We start from the raw sequence: 22,582 nt of genomic DNA, 5'->3' as shown, positions 1-22,582 counted from the left end.
AGGAAACTGAGGAAGTCACAGCTTCCACCACACATCCTCACAATCTTCTACAGAGGGACTATTGAGAGCACCCTGAGCAGTTGTATTACTGCCTGGTTTGGAAACTGCACCGTTTCGGATCGCAAAACCCTACAGCGAATAGTGAGGATGGCAGAGAAGATCATTGGGGTTGCTCTTCCTTCTGTCATGGATATTTACATCACACGTTGCATCCGTAAAGCCAGAAACATTGTGGCTGATTACACACACCCCTCATACACACTTTTTACTCTTTTGCCATCTGGAAAGAGGTACATGAGCATTCAGGCTCGGACATCCAGATTGTGTAACAGTTTCTTCCTACAGGCCATTAGAATTCTCAATACGAAGAAACTGGAACTATACATGCTTGTATTTGTAGTTTTTTAAAAAGTTTTTACTTTAGAGTTATGTGTAGTTTGTGTTCTGTTCTTTTTTGATTCGTGTCGTCTGATGTAGCACCTTGGTCCTGGGAAACATCGTTTCGTTTCACTGTGTACTGTACTGTATATTGTTGAAATGACAATAAAGTCTACCACTACTACTACTACTTCAGAGCATACTACAAAGGCCAGAGTTCTGTACATAAATTGACAACTGCAGATACTAGTGGGGGATTAATTAACTTTGCAAAGATTTTGTTGTAAATGCCTCTTGTATGTTAAAACAATGTTGTATTAATTAAAAAAAGGATTTGAATGACAATCTGTAGTCAGTGCATTGCTATAATTATTCAGTATACCTGACATATATTTGTAAAATCATATTAAGAAATCATATTTAATGCTTTTGGATTATACGTATTAAATATAATGTCTGAAGACTGACATAGAACTTATCTAAATATAGTCACTTAATTGCAATCTGAATAATTCTATTTCATAGATAAAATGATGCCATAGGCAATCAAATGTTTCATTAAAAGCTAACAAGGAGGTAGTGCATGGAAGAATAAACAAAACCTGCATTATATTTTCAGTTTCAAAAAAAGAGGTTATATATGTTTTGCGCTTGTTTCTGCCGCTATAAATAAATAGGCGAAGAAGCATCCACTAATTATATGAAATGTTTCATGGGGGCTTTGGAAAATGCTGACAATTCTATAGATTGGTTCAATTGAGTTTGACTACTCTCATTCAAGAATCAGTTCCCCGATAACAATTTCCTCTTCAGAAGCACAAATAGCCTCCCATTGAAAAAATGGGAGTGACATATCCTGTCCCCAGGGGATATGAGATTCTAAAGAATTGTACAGTCAACAGAGTGACAAGCCAAAATATTTTCAGCATTTATGCCATGTGCTACCAAAAAAAGTTCAAAATTGAGGTAACATACCACTTAAAATGTAGGCCAGAATAGTTGTAAAGACTATAGGAAAGTAATCTATTACCATGAAGGAAAGAATCTGTAAAACATTCTGATGTATTTCGCAACCACAGATAATGACATATATACCCAGGCTCTACATGTGGCCATCACAGCAGTCCAGAAACATAGACTGTCTTTTCCATTTATTCAAATAAAAACAAGGCAAGTATTATTTGAAGCAATTATTTTCCCTATATGTAAGCAAGTGAGGATCTATGGCTTCTAGCCTCTTGGACAGAAACAGGAACTGGCGAAAGTACTATATAATGACAAACTATGCTAGTCATATCCCTGGATATCTTTGGAAATCATTGTCACATATTCATGCCTCAATTTCATGAGCAAATAATGATATGTTCAGAATTTGCTTAGCAACCACTTACAAAATTATCTTAATGATAGGAAGTTTCAATTTTCTTTGATAATAGATTTAGTTTTCAATGTAAACTTTGTCAGAAATAGATGTATTAAGTATACTAATGTCATACTTGTGTACTACATGCTACAGGGCCAAGCAATTTTTATGTGTCTGTGGGTAAGCAAAGTCCTTCAGTTATTTCAGAATGCCAAGTGAACAAGTCATATCCCATTAATTACTTTCTACAATACGGCCTTTATAGCCACAGCAGTCTTCTTGTGGGTCAGAAAATTGCAGTATTTATAGTAGTTTGCTTACTAAAAGATTACCATTTCTTCCATTTTTCTCAGAAGTATGCAAAATGCTTCAGCAAACCTCTCCTTCACCAGGCAACCGCATGGAATAACTGCAATCTGATTAGCTTTGATGATGCTTTCAATTTGAGACTGAAATTTCATTTCATGGTTAGATAACACGGACACGATTATCAACATTTTGAATCACCAAACATTTACTTACTGTAAGTAATTCCAGGGCTTTTTTTCTCATAGAACGCTCAGAATGGCGTTCCGGCACCTTTTTTTTTTTTTTTGCAAAAAGAAGAAGAAGAAGAAGAAGAAGAAGAAGAAGAAGAAGAAGAAGAAGAAGAAGAAGAAGAAGAAGAAGAAGAAGAAGAAGAAGAAGAAGAAGAAGAAGAAGAAGAAGAAGAAGAAGAAGAAGCAGCTCCCTCTATTGGCTTTCCTAAGCCTATTGCATGGCTAGGCAATCTTGGCTCTTTTTTTTATGACTCGTGGACTTCAACTCCCAGAAATACTGAGCCAGCCAGGCTGAGGGGAAAGGGAGAGGTTTCCAAGCTGAGCCATGCTGGCTCAAGAATTCTGGGAGTTGAAGTCCATGAGTCATAAAAGAGCCAAGGTTGCTTACCCCTGCACTAGAGGAGGACATTAAAATTATTTACAGGGTTACTTCTTTAGGAACTAAACTTTTAGAATCTAAAGCAGCTAATTCAAAAAAGCCAACAGGAAAGAACCTCATATTTTTCATCTGCTTCTGTCTTTTGGAAGGTAAAATTAGATAACAAAATAATCTATTTCCTATGTTAACATCTCTGCAATGATGATTTCATAAAGTTAACAGGAAAGAAATGAGAAACATTTTTCTCAATTTAATATGTCTAATTTAGCTGATGCTAGAAAAAAAGATAGTATCTTTTGTACTATTTTGTACTATTGAAAACTATTTTGAATCTAACCATCTATTACAACTAAACCACTTAAAATTAAACAATTCTTAAGAATGAAACATTCTTAATTTGGACTTTACTTTTACTGTTTGGACTGTTGTGTGTTTTGAAAAATAGATTATTTAGAATCTAGATATGTTGCACTTCAGTCTTTAAATAATTAACCTAGTATATACATAACAATATATGATGTTTTCCATGGTGAGCTTAACATCAATAACAACATTTATTTAAAAAGGCTAAAATAATTTCTGGTGGTATTATCTGTACATTAAAATTTTGTTTAGTCACAGTCTTTCACTTTTCGCATTCTGGAAAAGCAGTGGTCATGTATTCTAGCAAAAGATGTTACATATGTGCATAAGCGTAGTCAGTAGCATATGACTTTTTAAAAATATCAAACATGCAAAGAAACAAAAATAAGTCCAAAATATCTGTATTACATCCAGAAATGCCAACTTTGCAACCAATATTTCTCATCCATAACTATGGCACCCTAAGGATACCTGCATACATGCAAATGCTTCTCTGGGATCAGTAACGCAGCAGGGATTGCTTTTTCCTTCCAGTAACATATACCTAAAACCAGTTTATTGAATTTGGCAATTGTACTAAAAAAAATCTCATTGTCAACCAATATAATTCATTTAATTTGAAATCAAAGTAAAAAACTGATTTAAATTATTTTATTAAAACAAATTAATGGCAATTCTTTTATAAGAAGTTGCCTCAAAGAAAATGAGTTTGACATGCCTGCTCTAGATAGTTAAATGCTCCAAAATAAATTCTAGACCAGGCCTGTACATGCAGCCTGCCAAGCACCCTTGGACAGAGCACAGACTTTTTTTTTAAAAAAAGTAATAAAATCACCACCACTGCCCTAAAAATCATGTTGCCTAGTGTCTCCATGGCTTACCATGACCACGAGCTCCAACACTGTAGATGCTCCTCTAGTCACCAAATCATTGATTAGCCCACCAGCATTCCTTTGCAGACCACAAAGATTTTTAATTTATCAGTGTGGGCCTTTCCCTTCTACAAGTTGCACAGACCTCTTCTAGATTTTCCTCTTGCCTTTCCAAGTTAACTCCTTGGTCTGTCATTGAGCAAGAATTGACTTTGTAGGGAAGCATATTATCATTTGATGTATATTTAACATATGTTCTACCTTTATTTACCGATTATATAATATTTGTATGCAATCCACATGGCGAGGTTTGGGGCAACTTACAATAGAAAAAAATATATTTTTAAAATCATAAGATTAAAACATAAAAGCAGGGCTTTTTTTCTCATTGAACACTCTATATGGTGTTCCGGCACCTTTTTTTTTGCACACACACAAAAAAAGCTTTTGCACAAGCTATGTTACTCCCTCCCTCCCACAAGCTATGCTACTTGAAAGCCAATAGGAATTGCTGCTGAGAGCCCCAAAAGACCCAGCCGGCAAACATTGCACCGGCAAGTTGTCTGCAGCGAAGGTGAGTTGGCAGGAAGTTTGCATCCCTCCCTGCTGCCCAACTACACCATCTCAACTAGGTAAGTAAGAGAGGACAAGGAGTGGGAGGTGGGTTCTGCGGAATCCATGTACACTCCTTCCTTGTGCTCACCCGTGTCAGCCAGGCTGGTGGCCTACCCAGTGCTGGACCTGTGCCACCATCGCCTCGCCCTGCGTGCCTAAGTGGCCGCCCTGCATCACCTGGCCCACCATGCCTCCACCGCCCACCCCACGCAGCCCTGCCGTATAGAGCGGGCCGCGCTGCTCCCACTGCACCAGCTGCACCGGCTCCAGCCCCGGGGGACAGCCCGCCACCAACACCCCTCACACCCATGACCACAGCAGCACCGCCCCCCTGCCCCCCTCCTGCGCCTGCCAAGATGAGAGTTCTGGCACCTTTTTTTTTTTTAGAAAAAAAGCCCTGAGTAATTCTGTGCTACTTGTTAGATTACTTATGGAGTACAGTTTAAGACACAATCTCTTAAAAGAATAAAATATTTGGACACATAATACACTTAAATAAAATAAATAATATTTTATTAACACTGTTGTGTCTAAAACCTATATACATTTACCCAGGAATACGTCTTACTGCATTCACTGAGGCTGAATTGAAATAATTCAAGCTATTTTTAAGAGAAAAATATTTTTACGTACTTTTCCATTCCTTGAAAGCAAGAAGACATTCCATATTCTTATTGATTTCATCTTAAGATAACCTTTATACAATCCCCTGAAACTGACAATTATGGGGTATTTTAAAATAGAGGGCAACAGCTCACAAAGCAAATAAAATGAGTTGTACGGTTTGTATTCCCTCAAGAAACTGATGGAAATTTTTTGCCTCCCAGGATAACTTTAGCGAGACAGTCTTTTTTTCCTCACTTCTATCCCAGTTCTTGGGATATAACAAGATGGAAGGAAAATGGAGCAATGAACAGAGATTTTGAGCAAACAGCAAGGCTTTAAACTATGTGTCAAATGTCAAGAAGATGCAGCATTTGCTCTGCCAATCATGAGGACCTGAAGTTGGAAGGCTATCCTAAGACATCCAATTTTAAGTATTGAGAAGCTGAAACATTTATTCTACCTGACCAGAGAACAAAAATACAGAGACGGATTGGAGTCAATAAGGGTCATGGAACCAGGGTCTTTGAAGTGACTGGGACTTCAAGGAAATGAAGTCCATGTTCTACCAGATTGACAGAGGGACTTTAATCTAATTTCATGACACACATCTACCTTATCACAGACTTTACTTTTTTCCATTTTCCACTTTGCATTTTCAAGCCAAGGCTACCAGTCATCGAATGAAGAGTGGATTGGTCATCCAGCTCTTATGTCTGCATCTTAAGATATACAGGGATTCCTCGACTTACAACAGTTCATTTAGTAACTGTTCAAAGTTACAATGGCACTGAAAAATGATGACCATTTTTCACAGGACCTTTGAATGATCCCCATGATCATGTGATTAAAATTCAGATACTTTGCAACTGGTTAATACTTATGACCATTGCTGTGTCTCAAGGTCATGTGATCACCTTTTACAAACTTCTAACAAGCAAAGTCAATGGGGAAGCCAGATTCACTTAACAACCAGGTTACTAACTTACCAACTGCAGTGATTCACTTAACAACTGCAACAAGAAAGATCATAAAATGGGACAAAACTCACTTAACAAATGTCTCTTAACAACAAATTTGGGGCTCAATTGTGGTTGCAAGCCGAGGACTACCTGTAGTCTTGAACATACTTCTGTTCATTACGAATCTTATACAATATATATTGTATGTAAATCTGAGCAGAAAATCAGTAAGAAATTATTTCCTTGCATTTTATCATACAGATACACCAAGAGGCCTTCCATATAGTGTAGCTATATTATCTGTTAAAACTGAAACTATAAGGCATGCAATTAGCCTTCCATCAAGAGAATAACCAGAGATAAGGGATTTCAGATTTCATCCCTGTGGTTCAGTGGCTAAGGTGCCAGACTAGGAGCAAGGAGACCAAGATCCTACATTTACTTTACACTTAGCCACAAAAACTGTGTAATCACATACAAATCTGGCAGGCTACATGCTTATTTTCCATTTCTCTCTCTCAACCTTAACTGATAGAGACCTACAGTTTTTTTCATGTTATTTTATCTTTGATTCCTCAAATATTTTAAATGGCTTTTGAGCAATTGTTCAAATAAGGTCAGAAAGTGAAATGTTGAAAACTGATTTTCTGAAGAAATTCCAAATCTCCTTGAGGATGAAGTTATAAAAAATAACAACTCTATTCCATAGATCAAAAATATAAAAAGAAATCTGCTTGGTTTTATGCAATGAATTACTGCAGAAAGTTGCATATTTTTTAATTTAGTTAGCTGGTTTGCAAACTGAAAGAATGCTATATGCTAAGCTAATAATTAAACTAAAAGTAATACTGTATTTATTGTACGGTCTTTGTGCTCTTTGAGTAAAATGCTGCAATACTTTTCTTCTTTGCCACATATGTATTAGGGAAAATATTGCATTAATTCTTCTTGTGCTTTGACCTCATTATTCTTAATGTAGCATTCTATGATATTTGCAATTTTTTAATTGAGTATTTACATGGTGCTCTTCAAAAAGACATCCCTTATATTAACAAAGCAAAGCAACCAAAATGACACTACCATGTTTCCCTGAAAATAAGACCCAGTCTTATTTTTTTTTTTGCCTCCACAAGAGGCACTAGGTCTTATTGGGTTGTCTTATCTTACCTTTGTCTTACCTTAGGACAACCACAGCCAGGCCTCCCACACCCCGACACCTGTTGTGCCGCTGCTGGACTTCTTCTGCTGCCACTTGCCACCACTTGCGGCTGGACACCATGTGGCACATTGAGCCGTTGCCACTACTCATGGCAGGAGGCCTCATGGTGCTTCATGCCATTGCTGCTGCTCGTGGCAAGAAGCCGCACAGTGCTTCGGGCCGTTTCTGCTGCTTGCAGCAGGACGCCGCATGGTGCTTTGTGCTGTTGCTGTTGCTCATGGCAAGAAGCTATGCGGCTGTTCGGGCCATTGCTGTCGCTTGTGGCAGGATGCCACACGGCGTCCTGCCATGAGCAGCAGAAACGACCCAAAGAGCCATGTAGCATCCTGGTGTAAGCAGCAGAAACAGCCCGAAGTGCCATGTGGCTTCTTGCTGCAAGGAGCAGAAGCAGGAGTGGAAATGGCCCAAAGCGTCGTGCGGCTTCTTGCCGTGAGCAGCAGAAACGGCATAAACCACCATGTGGCATCCTGCTGTGAGCAGCAGCAACAGCCCGAAGCACTGTATAACCTTCTGCCGCGAGCGGCAGCACTGGCGTGACAAGCCACATGGCTTGAAAAGTGTTGGGGCATGGGAGGCCTGGTTGTGGCAGTCCTACCGGTAAGGTAAGTGGGTGCAGGGCACGTGGGGCAGCTTCACCCCCCCTACCCCAGCTTGATTTTTAACCATGCACCTTGCCCCAAAACTAGGGCTTTTGGGGGGGGGTAGGGCTTATATTAGGCCCATCCCCAAAAATCAAGCTCGGATTTATTTTTGGGCTGGTTCTTACTTTTGGGGGAAACACGGTATGTTAAATAGATATTGTATTACTGCTCTCAAAATTCCAAATAAGAAATGTTAATTTCCAAAAGGAATGAAGTTGGCCAAGATTTTAAAAGTTCAGAAAAGAAATTTTGAGGATCGTGAACATAAGCCAGACATCTGACTTTACTATGATAAGAAGCCAAGATGGATGTATAGAGCTCAAGAAATTTTATTTGTTTTTCTGTCTGCATCAATATGGCATTATTCCAGTTAAGAGGTTATTTATTTAACAATGTATTTATCTGAAGATGAGATCAGTTTTTTTCCAGACTGAATCATCATGTGAACACAATAAAACATACATATCTTTTTTTAAAGGAAGAAAAATTGCCAGTAAAAAACAAATCACTGGGATCATTGAATGCCTGGTATGGCCTGACTGAATAAGTTATTTATGTTTGTGATATAAACTTTGAAATATCAATAAAACAACAAACTATTTACAAAGAACACCAAATGTAATATTTCAGCATATTCATTGTCATTCAAAAAAGAAAACCCAATTCTCATATTTCCTTAAAAGTTGTCTTACAGGGGGAAAAACTGAAGATATAACCCATACTTTTAAAATAATGCCTCATTTGCTTATAAAGGTAGTCCTCACTTAATGACAATAGGGACCAGAATTTCCATAGATAAGCAACATGGTTATAAAGCGTGATATCATATGATCTTGTAGCTTAGCCAGAACAGTCCTGGCATTTCCTGTTGCTCTTGTTAAGTAAATCCCGATGACATATGCTCACCATTCATGACCTCTTCCTGGCTTCCCCATAGACATTTCTTGTTAAAAGCCAGCTAGATCACAAATGGTGAACATGTAACCATAGGATACTGTAATGTTGTGATCATGAGCCAAGTGCCAGAATTGTGATCACACTCACTGCATAAGTCCCTCTTATTCAGCCCCATCATAAATTTGAATGGTTGCTGAAAAAGTGATTATTAAGTGTGGATCACTACAGAAATAGGTCTTCTGTCATTTATTTTCACACAATTTCTATAACCTTACAATTCCTATAACCTTACCAAGGAGCCGTGATGGTGCATTGGTTAGAATGCAGTATTGCAGGCTAACTCTGCCAACTGCCAAAAGCTCAATCCTCACCAGCTCAAGGTTGACTCAGTCTTCCACCCTTTGGAAGTCAGTAAAATGAGGACCCAGAGTGCTGGGGACAATATGCTGACTCTGTAAACCTTTTAGAGAAGCTGTAAAGCACTATGAAGCAGTATATAAGTCTAAATGCTATTGCTATTGCCATTTTTCCATGAAACTTGGGACTATGTAATTATTTTTATCTTTGCTATATAAAGAAGGTATACATACAACTGTCCCTATTTCAGACTATTTCAGATTTTATCCTAAAGTACTTCTAAATGGTTTAACAGGATTAGGAAATGGGCAGGACAAAGGGCCTTACAAATTTTGACATCTTCTCTAGCAGTCTCACATGAGTGGAAGTTGTTCCTCATTTGTTAATCATCTTCTTTATTACCCTGTACATCCAGTTTTCTTTGATATACTTTACTCAATAACATAACCTAAAAGACTGGAGTCAATGCACAATAATATACTTCAAACTGCGCTCCTGAACTTCTTAGTAATATATACTTGCACTATATTAAAACCTATTCAAAAAATAATAGTTAAAATCTCTCCAGATATAGTTGTGGGTAAGCTTCAGATTTCCACAAATTGTGCAGTCCTGAAAGATAATACAGGTAGTCCTTTGTTTAGTAACCACAATTGGGACTGGTAATTCATTTATTAAACAAAGAAGTCACTAGGTGAAACTGCAAGTGTGCTTTTAATCTTATTTTCACTTTCTTTTACAGCCCCATGAAGGTCATAAATGCAAAGATTTGTCATAAAGTTTTTTTTCATCACTGTCATAACTGCAAATGGTTGCTGCCTGAGGCAGTTGCCAAACGAGAAATAACCTGTATGTCAAGATGTGTATGCTAGTATCTCTGATCTTTTATCATAAAGTTTAGAAAAGGGTGTGTGTGTGTGTGTGTGTATGTGTGTATACATGTGCATGCATGCAAAGGAGGGAGGGAAGACATTCATATATTATAAGAAATTATACAACTCCAACCAGAAAGAAGAGAGGCATAAACAGTAAACCCAGACAAAGCCAGACTTCCATGTCAATATAATAAAAATCAAGTTATAGGAATAAATGATTGCAGAAAATGCATTATTTATTAAGCTTTAACAACAAAGTAGTTTTACAAAGTTTACATTCCCCCCAACACTTAAATTGGCATTTAACTCATTAAAGGAAGCCAAAAGTGACAAAAAACAATAAATACTTTGTCAAAACAAAATGTCTTAACTTTAACCACATCCAAAATAAACTTCTGCCAGCACAGAGCATTCTTGTACAAAATAACCCAAGTCTTTTGCCAGCAATAACTTATATACTGATGTGGCATTAAAAGAAACTTGGATGCTTAAATTAGGAGGCAAACTGTCAAACAACCACTAATTGGATTCTATGATATGAGTCACAGTTTAGCAATGTCTTAGGAATTAATCACACTGTACCCCCCCCCCCAAAAAATAATTAAAAAGCAGCCCAAATTTTTGCTTGGTGCCCTATTGAACAGGACAAAATCACCACAGAATATGCTGCAAATATGCTGCTTTTTATTTTTATATGAGAATAATATAACATATCTCTTCATTTTACTTCTGTCTCAGACACACTCCTTTATTGCTCAGACTAGCAGCAATGTCCCCCCAGCAACTGAGGTGGTGAGTTTCCCTCAGGGCTTTATTCCCCAATAGCTATATAGAAAGCTGCTCGCATCTGCCCCACAACCATCCTGGCTGGCAGTCAGGTTAGTTCATCAGCCCTTGTGACAGGACAGGACAGCTGTGCCTTGGTGGAGCAGTGGGCTAATGCCTCCTTAAGTAACACCAGCTGCCTGCAATTAGTGTAGGTTCGCATCCCACCAGGCTCAAGGTTGACTCAGCCTTCCATCCTTCCGAGGTAGGTAAAATGAGGACCCAGATTGTTGGGGGCAATTAAGCTGACTTTGTAATAATGCTGCTTGGGGTGTGTGTGAAAGCCCTAATAAGCAGGCATATACATAGAATGAAGGCTACTGCTAAGCTTGTAAGCCGCCCTGAGTCTTCGGAGAAGGGCGGGATATAAATGGAATTAAAATAAAATAAAAAATAAAATAAGGTCCTACTGGAACTTCTTCTCCCCATTATTCTCACCCCTTCTACTGACTCACACCTGTACCACAACAGCCAGGCCAGGCCACTAAAATCCATATGACACAGTGATTAAAAAAACAACACCACCATAGCTTTTATTCATTAGTCTAACGTCCTGGATTTGTGGAGCTCACAGGAACCAGTCCAAGGATTGAAAGCCAAAGATCAGTTCACAAAAGGATGCAGCTCAGAGAGCAAGAGAGTTATTTCCAAGGAAAAGGCCAGAGGATGCTGTAATATAGCAAGAGCCTCTGACATTAATTAGTCAAGTTGACGTTCTTTCTATTGAAAGTTTTAGAAAAGCTGACATCTGCTTCTGAGCTCTTTTTAACTGTCCTCTTGTCTCAGATTTTGGCACTTGGCCAAGCCCTTGTCTTAGGTCTTGGCATGTATCTAATTTTCCGTTATCAGAGTCTGCACCCACTTGTGCCAAGCTCATTTATTGATAATGGGGCCTCCCTCAGGTGGTTGAAGCCCACAAACCAACACAGATCTGCTCTTGAGTTTCAGAATCCAGGAAGTCCATAAGACCATGTTATCTCTGGACAGGGTCACACTTTCCCTGGAGGAGCAAATCCTGTTGGTTCCTGATCAGGTAGCAAATGAAAACCATGACTATGCAAGTCTAAATTTGTTTATTGTACTAGTTGCAGTCTTTTTGAAATGAGAAACCTTGTGACAGTGATAGTGGTCTCATCACTTCTAAATTAAACTACGACAGCATACTTTATCTGAAACTCTTTGAAGATTCCACAAAAACTACATTTGGCACAGTTTTTCAGGAAGAAATGGTAAACAAAGACAGCTCCACAAAAAAGAGGTGACTACTGCAATGGAATGAAGAACTAGAGAGTAGACAGATTCTTTGTAATTCCTCTCTGAACAAGGAGAGGACTTGAGATTGCCCACAAATGCCCCAGACAGCTGCTTCTTACAAGGAGACCATAAGACAATGGTCTCTGGTGGGGCAAAAGAATAGCCATATTGTTAAACTGCAGTCATCTCCTTACAAGAACATTGTGTTTCCATACATCCTTTCTTAATCTCTTATGGAACTTGCTTTCTAACCATTTTTCAGATAGGAGCATTTGGAATGACAACTTATACAGCACTAAGTGACTTTCTTCAATATTTAGTAAAAAAAATTTAATATAAATTTAAGGACTTTTTTCTGGAATAAACAGGTGATTAAAACTTTGATTTGTGAAAGTTACAAATGTATTAGGGTTTCATATGGATTTGAAATAAGATTTTGGAATTAATTATAAAGAATTCTTCCTATAGGAAAATGATTTTGTTTTAAATTCTTAAAAAACATAGTAAGATAAAACTTTTTAAAAAATGAACATTGGAGGGAAATAGAAAGAATTAAAGATTATAATTAAAGAACATTCAAACTCGATTATTAATACAGAACGCAGCAAAGTATTTTAACATTGGATATGTTAAAGGATATTTTTCAACAGTGACTCATAAATTAATTTTAAGAATGTCTGCCATTAGAGATAGACTGTGTTTAAAAGATGCTATGGAAGAAGAACAAGTCATAGCCATGATTTGGGATTTGGATCATATGCCTATTTGTGGTATGATAAATGAATGCAGATTTTAAGAATAATTTCTAAGAGTTTGGATTAAAGATAGAACAAGGGCTTTCTCCTAACTTCTCTCTGGTGGTCATCCCAAGAAGCTTTTTTTAAGGAAAGCAATAACAGCAAGATCAATCTGGTGGACCAATGGTGAGTTATTAGGATTTATTCAAGGTGAACCTAAATTGAAGTTGAAAGAAGAATTGAAATTGGAAGGGCGTATTTGTCATTGGTTCACATATTTACAATTAAGAGAAAGATTTGACTTACGGTTTTGAATATACAAAAATGAGTTTGAAACTGCATTCTGTACCAGTCATAAACATGTTATTGCTAAGAATGATAAATTGCTGTTGATTGATGGATTGAAATTTACAATGAATAATAATTTGAAAGAAATGTTTTATAAGATGATGTACCGTTGGTATTTAGCCCCTAAAAATAGAAATATATAAGGGAGTTTCAAATATATGTTAGAAATGTAACCAAAAAGAGGGTACTTGTCAGAATAACAGAAGTGGAAGAGACCTTGGAGGTCTTCCAGTCCAACCTCTTACTCAAGCATGCCATGCCATGTCAGACAAGTGGCTATCCAATCTGTCCAATATTTTAAAGAAAAGGACAGTGTAATGAAATATGAGGATGGTGACCTTGGGGAAAGAGAAGAAGAGATGCTGCTTAGGAAACAATCAGACGAAAGAGGCAGGAGACTCCAGAGGCTTAGCGATCAGAGAAAAAGACTTAGGAAGGACCCACCCTAATAGTTAATATAAATACTAACTAATTTTAATGCAGTTAAAAGGGGCAGTGGGAATTTTGCAGTTTCAGACTTGCAAGATTCTATTAATATGGCCATACAATAAAGCAGAATTAGTTCATCTAGCTAGATGGCAGTTTAATTTCCTCCTTTTCATTACTATTACACATTCTACTCTCTTTGCATCATTTTTGGGCATTTCTGCTACAGAAATGGGTTCTGGATGTAGAACCGTATTGAATCTTTCTCCTCACCACACATAGCTAATGTGACAGATATGAATAGTCAGCAATAAAGATGAACAGAAAGTAGCAGGAGATGAATGAATTAAAAGAATTCCCAGAATCTAGGATTTTATTCAGAAAGAACAGCAGACAGCAATTTAGCAGTTAACAAAAAAAAATTACTCTAAAGATAGGTAGAAACTTCCCAGACACCCAATATAGCAAGGCTAGATAAGCATTTTATTACATACTAGGAGGAAGCCACTGTAAACAATGGATTGCTGTCCATCAACATGAGAGTCTATATACATTCTGCTGTAGTTTAGATCCAGTGTTTCTTTTCATACCTTCCCCATAGCTAAAACAATTTCTTACACTGTGTTGTATAGCCATGGAGGTATGGAATTGTTGACATAGCCAATCACCCTATTCCACAAAACTCTGGCTGTCAATAAAGGAGAAGAGGTGGAAAATGACAGGGTGAATTAGTGGTAGGTCAAGAGTCTATGTGAGTAGCCAGGGGGGAAAAGAGAAGTTCAGCAGAAAACTGGAAAGCTGGCAGAACAAGAGGACTTAAAAAGACTTAAAAAGTGGTGGCCTTTCTTCAGCCATAGTAAAACTTTAGTAGGTGAAATTCATTGCAAACATGAGCTTCCTGTGCTAAGAATACAGAGATTCAGAGACACAAATCAAGGGAATGGGGAGACATACACTGATGGAGTCCCAATAGGGCCATGTTCTTGACCAAACTGCCACTCTCTTTTGCAAGAAAGCAAAATAATACTTGAGTTCCAGCTCCTTCAGAAAAATGCAAGTCAGATTAATCCATATTTTAATGCAAAATAATGTTCCTGTTCTATGCTCAATATACATGAAGAGATGTAAGCAAATAATGTGAACTTTTAGCACCATAATGCAATTATATTACAAATATATAAGCAATACCATATACCCCAAACCAATCAACTGCTACATATAGCTACTGGCTTTTATTTACAGTTAAGAAAAACTACTTCCAGACCAACTTCCATATAATCTGTGATTTTTAAAAAAAGTGTGAGGAAGTGCATATATTAAGAGAAAATATGCCCCAATGTAACTCATTAATAAAATAACATAAATTATACTAGGCAAGTTTAATATCCATATTAGAAACATGTGAATGAAACATGTGAATGAAATGCATGATTTTCTTTTACTTTTTAAAGAAAAAATTCACAATTGATATACGTAGAAATAACCACATTGCAAAATTTGAAAGAGTATTTGACTCATGTAAAAAGAAGCATTTCTTTAATTCATGAAATTGCATATTTTGAGTATCCATGTTGATTTGAACCATCTTTATGTCTGATATTAAGAATGTATATTCAAAATAAAAAATGACCACACAGGAAGCCTCTGTCTCAGGGTCCAACAGTGACCTCTGTGATCTAATGCAACTTCCTCAAACAAGTGAAGAGCGGAAATCATGCTAGGCTGGAAGAAAAACATAATCTTGAATTCCGTAGCGAACAATCACAGCAGGGGAAGCAGCTTATTTAACCTTCAAAGAGTTCTGCAACAGAACAATGACTTCTATTTTCAAAGAGTGTTGAGGTGGTTTCAGATCTGAGGCCCAATCATGTTACCAATGCAATACAAGTTATATATTGACATTTAGTTTGAATTTCAAATATCTATTCAAGTGAGCCTTGTTTAGATGATTGATAATTCTAAACAAAAGTGAGAGAGCTGTGGCACCCTCTCCCTCCCTAAGATTCTAGCTTCCATCTGGTAGGGATAGTTCTCCTAACTAGGAATAATTGTGGTTACTGGCTACTGTGAAAATATTAAAGGGATTTTGAAAAGGACAAGGAGAATATCAACCATACTATGTACAAATGATCTCTAAAGGAGTGTTCTGTATCCTGCTGCCCTGCAGATGTGATGGATACAAACCAACCATATTATTCAGCCCCATGTACTCATGAGAGAAAGTTGCTTATGTGATACACTCTCTGGAATCTATTTAGATAGCACACTGTATTTAAATATTGTGCAGCTTTTATAACTATAAAAAAGGAAGACATTTTGCATCAAGACATATCTGCATGAATTTTGATTCACCAAGGCAACTGCTATCAGCATTGCATTGTCCACTAAACCATTTATTTGTGTTGCTTTCTTTGGACTCTAAAAATAAGACGATCTATTATTCACTTTCTACTATCTTAAAATTCAACAAGCCATTCTTTCAAAAACTGAGGAACATCAAACTATCTGTAATGGTTGAAGTTCCTTGAAAGGTATTCCAGTATAATTGACAACTTAAAACTAGCTACCAAGAAACATAACATGTTCAAAAACAAATTCAGTGCAGCTCAATTCTTTCATTACCTTTTTTTCCCAAAGCAAAAAATAAAGGATTGTGCCAGGTTGATAATTCTAATTATAATACCACGTCTTAAGTACAGAGAATGAAAGAAACATTTGAGAATTATAAAAGTGTGACAGTCAACCTTTTTCTCCATTGACCATTTACGATGTGGAATAAAATTAAGAGCAGTTCAAACAACAGAAACAAGATGTGAATAAATACTGTATATTTATTTAATTAAAAGCAACGTATCTACTGCAGCAGAGAAATTTTTGCCTACTATGAGGCAGACACTCTAAAGGTGAACTGATTTATGATACTGACAGCATGGCAACTATCAGTGGCACACTTACATTCAGTCTGCTTGCCAGTACTATACTGAACCATTTTTAAGAGCTCACTAATACTAATACATACTCAGTGGGTTAGGACACTGAGCTTGTCGATCAGAAGGTCGGCAGTTTGGCGGGTCAAATCCCGAGTGCTGCGTAACAGAGTGAGCGCCTGTTACTCGTCCCAGCTTCTGCCAACCTAGCAGTTCGAAAGCACGTAAAAATGCAAGTAGAAAAATAGGGACCACTACGGTGGGAAGGTAACAGCGTTCCGTGCGCCTTTGGCGTCTAGTCATGCCGGCCACATGACCACGGAGACGTCCTCGGACAAACGCTGGCTCTTTGGCTTTGAAACGGAGATGAGCACCGGCCCCTAGAGTCGGAAACGACTAGCACGCATGTGCAGGGGAACCTTTACCTTTACCTTTTAATACATGTTTCTGAATAATTACAGTACTGTCTATAGAATAAATTCTTTTGGGGAGGAAAAAGAAGCACACACAAACTAACAGACACTTACCCTCAATATAATTTGTATGTATTGGAATGGATCTGCCCTTTATATATTCAGCCAAACTAATAAAAAACACATAGCTAACACTCTGGTGAATCCCTTCCCCATTTTTACAGCGGCCTAATAAAACACCTAGCATGAGTCTTTCTTTTTTTCTCCACCCTCATCGGCCCATGTTTTAATGCAACATGAATAACTGAATCATACCTGCGCTCCATTATAAGTAGAGGCTGTGGCACTTTGCTGTCTATGTTGGGAGGGGAGATTGCAGTTGTGTGGAGAGCAGGAGAAGATAAAGTTGCAAATGAGAAAAGAAAAAAAATGGCAGGAAAAATTCGGTAAGTACAACCCTTTAATATTTAATTTTCCCTTTCCTCCTACAATGCCTGGTGAAAGAGAAGGATCTAAATATTTCAGGATTCCCAAGCTTAACAGAAGGATGTAACAGAATCTATTTTGTAATGTTCAAATGGGTTGCAGATGAAGGAAGGAAAAAGGAAGATGGCACATCTAATTATAGGTTTAACTAGAAAAACTCTAAGTGCATTTACAGAGCTTCCTATTCAAAGTGTCTGATTGAGTTAAGGATACTGTGATGTATCAGCATGATAACTAGATATTCCTGCCAATAAAAGTTTAACCAATATCTCTATGACCTAAAGAAAAAATTGAGAGAGTTATAGGCACATTTAGGAAAAATGTGATTAAAACCAGAAGTATAAAGAAAAATATCTTGGATGAAATCATGCTAGAAAAAATTTGTCCAAATATTGCTATATTTTATGAGGTTATGGGTCCAAGGTCATCATACAAAAATAGGGCTAAAGGTATACCCTTAACACAAGAATACTTGGCCATAAGTTGGAGAGGTTATAGAAAAGGTAAAAGCTGAGAAAGAAATCTAGAACGGCAAAATCAACACTAATGGGTGATAAGAAAGCAAAAATTACAAAAATAAAAAGACACGAGATATTCCTCAATAAGGAAGAAATAAGAAATAAAGTGTCAAGTGTCATAACTGTGGTTGTTAGAGAATGTAGCCAAGGACTGTCAACATCTTCAAAAGATCCTAATACAACAGTTCCTAAAAGCCCTATAGAAAAAGAAATGAGAATATCTAAAAAAGGTGACAAGCAGATGGCCTAAACATGGAACCAGGAGGATGCTTGAACACCTCCAAGATATAGGAGTTTAAATGACTTTGGTTTTGACTTTAGTTGATTCATTTTTTTTCAAGTAAGGTCTATAAGAACCTGGTTCTAGGTGGCAAAGTGAGGAATAAACCTCATACAATATTCTACAGAATTTAGCAATTATTTCATTTGCTTCTTTGTTTGAAGTCTTACAGTGTTGTCACCATTTGTTTGATTGATTTCACTTCCTGCTCCCAATTACATATTCTTGATAGATAATTCCTTTATATCTTGTTGTCTTTTTTGGTTAATAGCCAAGGCAGCTTCTTTTAGACTGGACTGGTCCCAACTTTCCCTACATGTTTTAAATACTCCTCTCAACTTCCTTTTAAAACATCTCAGGAAAAAGTTATGACAGACTGAGCCACCTCATACTATTTGACCTACTTCAGGAGAATCAGCTCCACTAACCTTTGAAAGGTTGCTTCAAGCATTCTGAAAAGCATTTGAGTGAACTGGTACAACTCTTGTGGGATGGTGTTGTGATTCAGGGTCAGCCTGTGGGTTCGGCAGTTGGGTCGGACAACTCAGAGGAGGGGGAGGGGGGTGTTGAAGAGCTTGCTGATGCAGAGCCCTCAGCCAGGCCCCTCCCACCTGGTCACGACGGAGACCCAGCTGTGTGAGCCTGACAGCGTGGATGAAGATGACCCACAGCTGGCCCTGTTCAAGGACACCCGACGCAGGAGGCAGTCAATCAGGAGTAAACAGAGGAAGGCAATGGGGCACCTCGGAAGGAGGCAGAGAGAGGCCACGCCCTGAACTGTATTTAAGGGGAATGTGTGGGAGGGCTGGTTTGCTGAAGGCAACCGCTTGGATAGTTCCTGTTTCATAGTTCCTGTTTCATAGCTCCTGTTTCATGGTTGGTGTCTTGTCTTGCTCTGTTTTATGTTAATAAATTTGGCAGGCTTTATTCCAGCCTCTTGCCGTTTGTAAAGGGGTTGTCCCTGCTTTTGCTGCAGGGCCGGTAGCAGGCTGGTACAGAACAGTTGGCAAATTCAGGTTTGTTTCCGTCTTAAATTGCATTTCAAGGGCTGAGAAATATTTGGCATTACTTGACTCCTCTAGGAGAAGCCCTGGGTAACTATCAAATTTAGCTATCTTATTCACTTGCGAGATATAAATAGAAAATTTAACTTCCTTGTTTGGTTTAGGCAGTAAGACTCTTAGGAAGTTACATGATGGCTTTATCGCCCCTATTTCATATTTTATCTGTTTCTTCCCCAAAAAACAATTGTGAATTTTTCAGGGGTTTTGGGGAGAGCTTTGGGGTTTTGTACGGGGGTTTGTGCTTCTATAAGCTGCCTAGAGTCACCATGAGTGAGTTGGTAGCCATATACCTTTTCAAACTAATAATGTAACAACAACCCCCCCAATAAGCAAGCATGTTCTCATAGTGGCAGCTGGAAAAAAAACAGAGAAGATTCAGTATGACCTATCCCAGGGGTAGGCAACCTTGGCTCTTTTATGACTCATGGACTTCAACTCCTAGTCACACCAGATGCTGATTCATATCATACTTTCTATGGACTACTGTCCTGAAGACACAAACAATGGTTGATTTTCAAATCATGGTTTGGAATCACTTACTTTAAAATATAAAATCTGTTATTACACAATTTTTTCCCATCTTGAGCTGAAGAAGAAAATAAATTTAGATCTGCTCCCATTTAGAGATAATGCAAAAAAAGGGGTATATAACTGAGGCCAATTTGTCAAAGAGTTGTGAGATGATGTCCTTAAATCTGTAAAATATGAGAATAGCTAGAAAATTCTGGGTGATCTGATCTAATCTTAATTTGATTTTCCATATTTTACCTTACCAAAAAAAGGCTTTGTCTCCCAAATCCTGTGACTGCCAGAAAATTTTGCAATGATACAAAGTAAACATTATGGAAGATACTTTGACTCATCACAATGAATTTTCCCTAATAGTAATTTGTATACTTTAGTAGATTAGATATGACATTATATCCAAAATGGCTAAATGTCAATATAATCAGTTACAATGATTTCAGATAAAGACAAACTGCAACAATACAACAATATAGTTTAGATTTAATTTTTTTTGGACTTTTTTGAAAAATGAGTAGATTTTAGATTCAAGTCAAAACCTTATAAAAGCTTCTGGAAGCTTGCCCTTAAAACAATTACCTCAACAATTCAAGCTTATTTAGCAGATTTTTTTTTACAGAGATTGGTTATCCTCCCCCAAAGATGCATTTTAAGGATATTTGACAGGAGTGAAAAACACATAGCACTGCTACATTGTGACATACAGACAATCAGTGCTTTCCATCAGTCAGGGAGGCAACACAAAGTATATCAACATGATTCACTCTATCGCTACAGCCAATCCCTATTTGTCTTAGTAACTGGGCCAATAAGTGAGGCTGCCCAGATAAGATTTTACAGGGAAAATTAAAGTGCAGTAATTGTTGAAATTCCTGCTGGTAGGAAAATATCCACCAATCACTCTCCCAGTAAGAGGTGAAGGTTGAGGAGAAGGCAAATATTGACATATGACCTATGGCTTTAGCTGTCTGTCAGAAATTGATCCCACAGAACCGATTGAATTTTGGGACCTTTTTTTTCCATCAGGAAGCTTTCGCTCACCACCTGGACCGTGTATAGCAGCAATGCTCTCCACACCCTTTTTTCCAGAAAGATTTTACTCTCTCTGCAAATAATCCCTGGATTATCACTCATTCACTCCATCTGTTATTTGTATTTGTCTTCACTCTATCCCAGACATGTCAAATAATAAGCAGGCATATACATAGAATGAAGGCTATTGCTAAGCACATTGATTGTGCTTAGATTGTAAGCCGTCCTGAGTCTTCGGAGAAGGGCGGGATATAAATGGGATTAAAAAAAACACACACACACAAGGCCCAGGGCCCAGATCTGGCCCACAAAGTGGTTTCATGTGGCCCCCAAAGCCATTCTGGAAACAGTGAGGGAACGGTCCCCGCTGCCTTGGCCCTGGCCCAGAGACCCTCCTTCTGTGAGAGACCCCCAGATCTGTCCCACTCCTTCCCAGGCCCCCATAGGCACCCTTGATACCAATGATGTAGAGCTGGCCATGCCCACCCAGTAGGCCATATGCACTCCAGCTGCGCCTACCCAGTAGGCCGCGCCCACCCTGGTCATACTCTCCCGGCCCCCCGAGGGCAACCACAATGCTGATGTGGCCCTCAATGAAATTGAGTTTGACACCCCTGCTCTATCCTTATTCTTCCATTTGCTCTCCCAATACTGCTTGTGTGTATTTCTCACTCATTTGTTTGATTCTCTTACTTAGACAGTCAAGCAAGAGAGACAAATAAATGATGGAGAAATACACACAAACAGTATTGGGAGAGAAAGTGACAGTTTTTCTCACTTTGTGAAGCTCCAGTGACGCATTATATTAGCAGTTGTACAAGGAACCTAATCATCCAATCAAATCATCATGGAGGGGAAAGGGCATACCTACAGCAGCAAAAATGGCCAAAAGAAGCTGAATAAATGCCGGCCATATCACACACTGTGGATATTATCATCATATACATCTGATGTTAAGCAGATTCAGCTATGGGGTGGGGGTGAGAGAAAGGCTGCAACTTGAAGAAATATCCTTAAAGAATGATTAACAAGATATGTTCAAAGTAAAGTAAGAGAGAGATGTAAATATATTATAAATGTAAGTTCCCAATAGCTAAATTCACAGAAATTTAGCCTGGGAAACTTATTATGGATGAATGGAATGGTGTTTTACATGAAGGAATAGTTTTCCTTTCATCTGACTGAAATGATATTAAGTTTTATAAAACTTGTTTTTATTAAAACATTTTTCTGTTTAACAGAATTTAAAAATTAAGCCAGGTCTATTGTTTATAAATAAATTAACTATTGAAGACTAAGTCCCATTACTATTACTAGTATTATTACAACTAAGAGATAAGGAAGGCAAGAAAATATGCACACTAACATGCAACACACATAAGAAATCCAGACAGAATGGAAAATAGCTGAAGCATCTCTTGCCAGTAGAATAAATGGAACTGGAAGGGAGGGAAAGAAAGAGAAAGATTCAGATTCTGCATTAGAAATACCTAATAGAAGAGTCAAATGAAGCACATTACCTGGAGGCTTGTTATACAATTAAGCCAATAAATCATACGTATAGCATTGTCGAAAAATAAAACAGAAGTATATAGTAATAAAGGAAAAGAATTTAGGAATGCCCAAAATAATAGGAAGGAAAAACCTGGGCTGTTCCATACCTTCTTCTTCCAAAACTTCATGT

The 22,582-nt window shown here is 37.8% G+C and overlaps 1 protein-coding gene across 1 annotated transcript in view; it reads right to left on the bottom strand.

Annotated features, from left to right (window-relative positions):
- The window catches only part of PIEZO2 (piezo type mechanosensitive ion channel component 2), a gene marked incomplete at its 5' end in the record, with an annotated part of 234,741 nt that overhangs the window by 144,073 nt on the left and 68,086 nt on the right, over positions 1–22,582 (bottom strand). The window lies entirely within an intron of this gene.

The sequence above is a fragment of the Vipera berus genome (assembly GCF_964194415.1).
Source record: "Vipera berus genome assembly, chromosome: 3".
Taxonomy (NCBI): domain Eukaryota; kingdom Metazoa; phylum Chordata; class Lepidosauria; order Squamata; family Viperidae; genus Vipera; species Vipera berus.
This window is presented reverse-complemented; position numbering and strand designations above follow the sequence as displayed.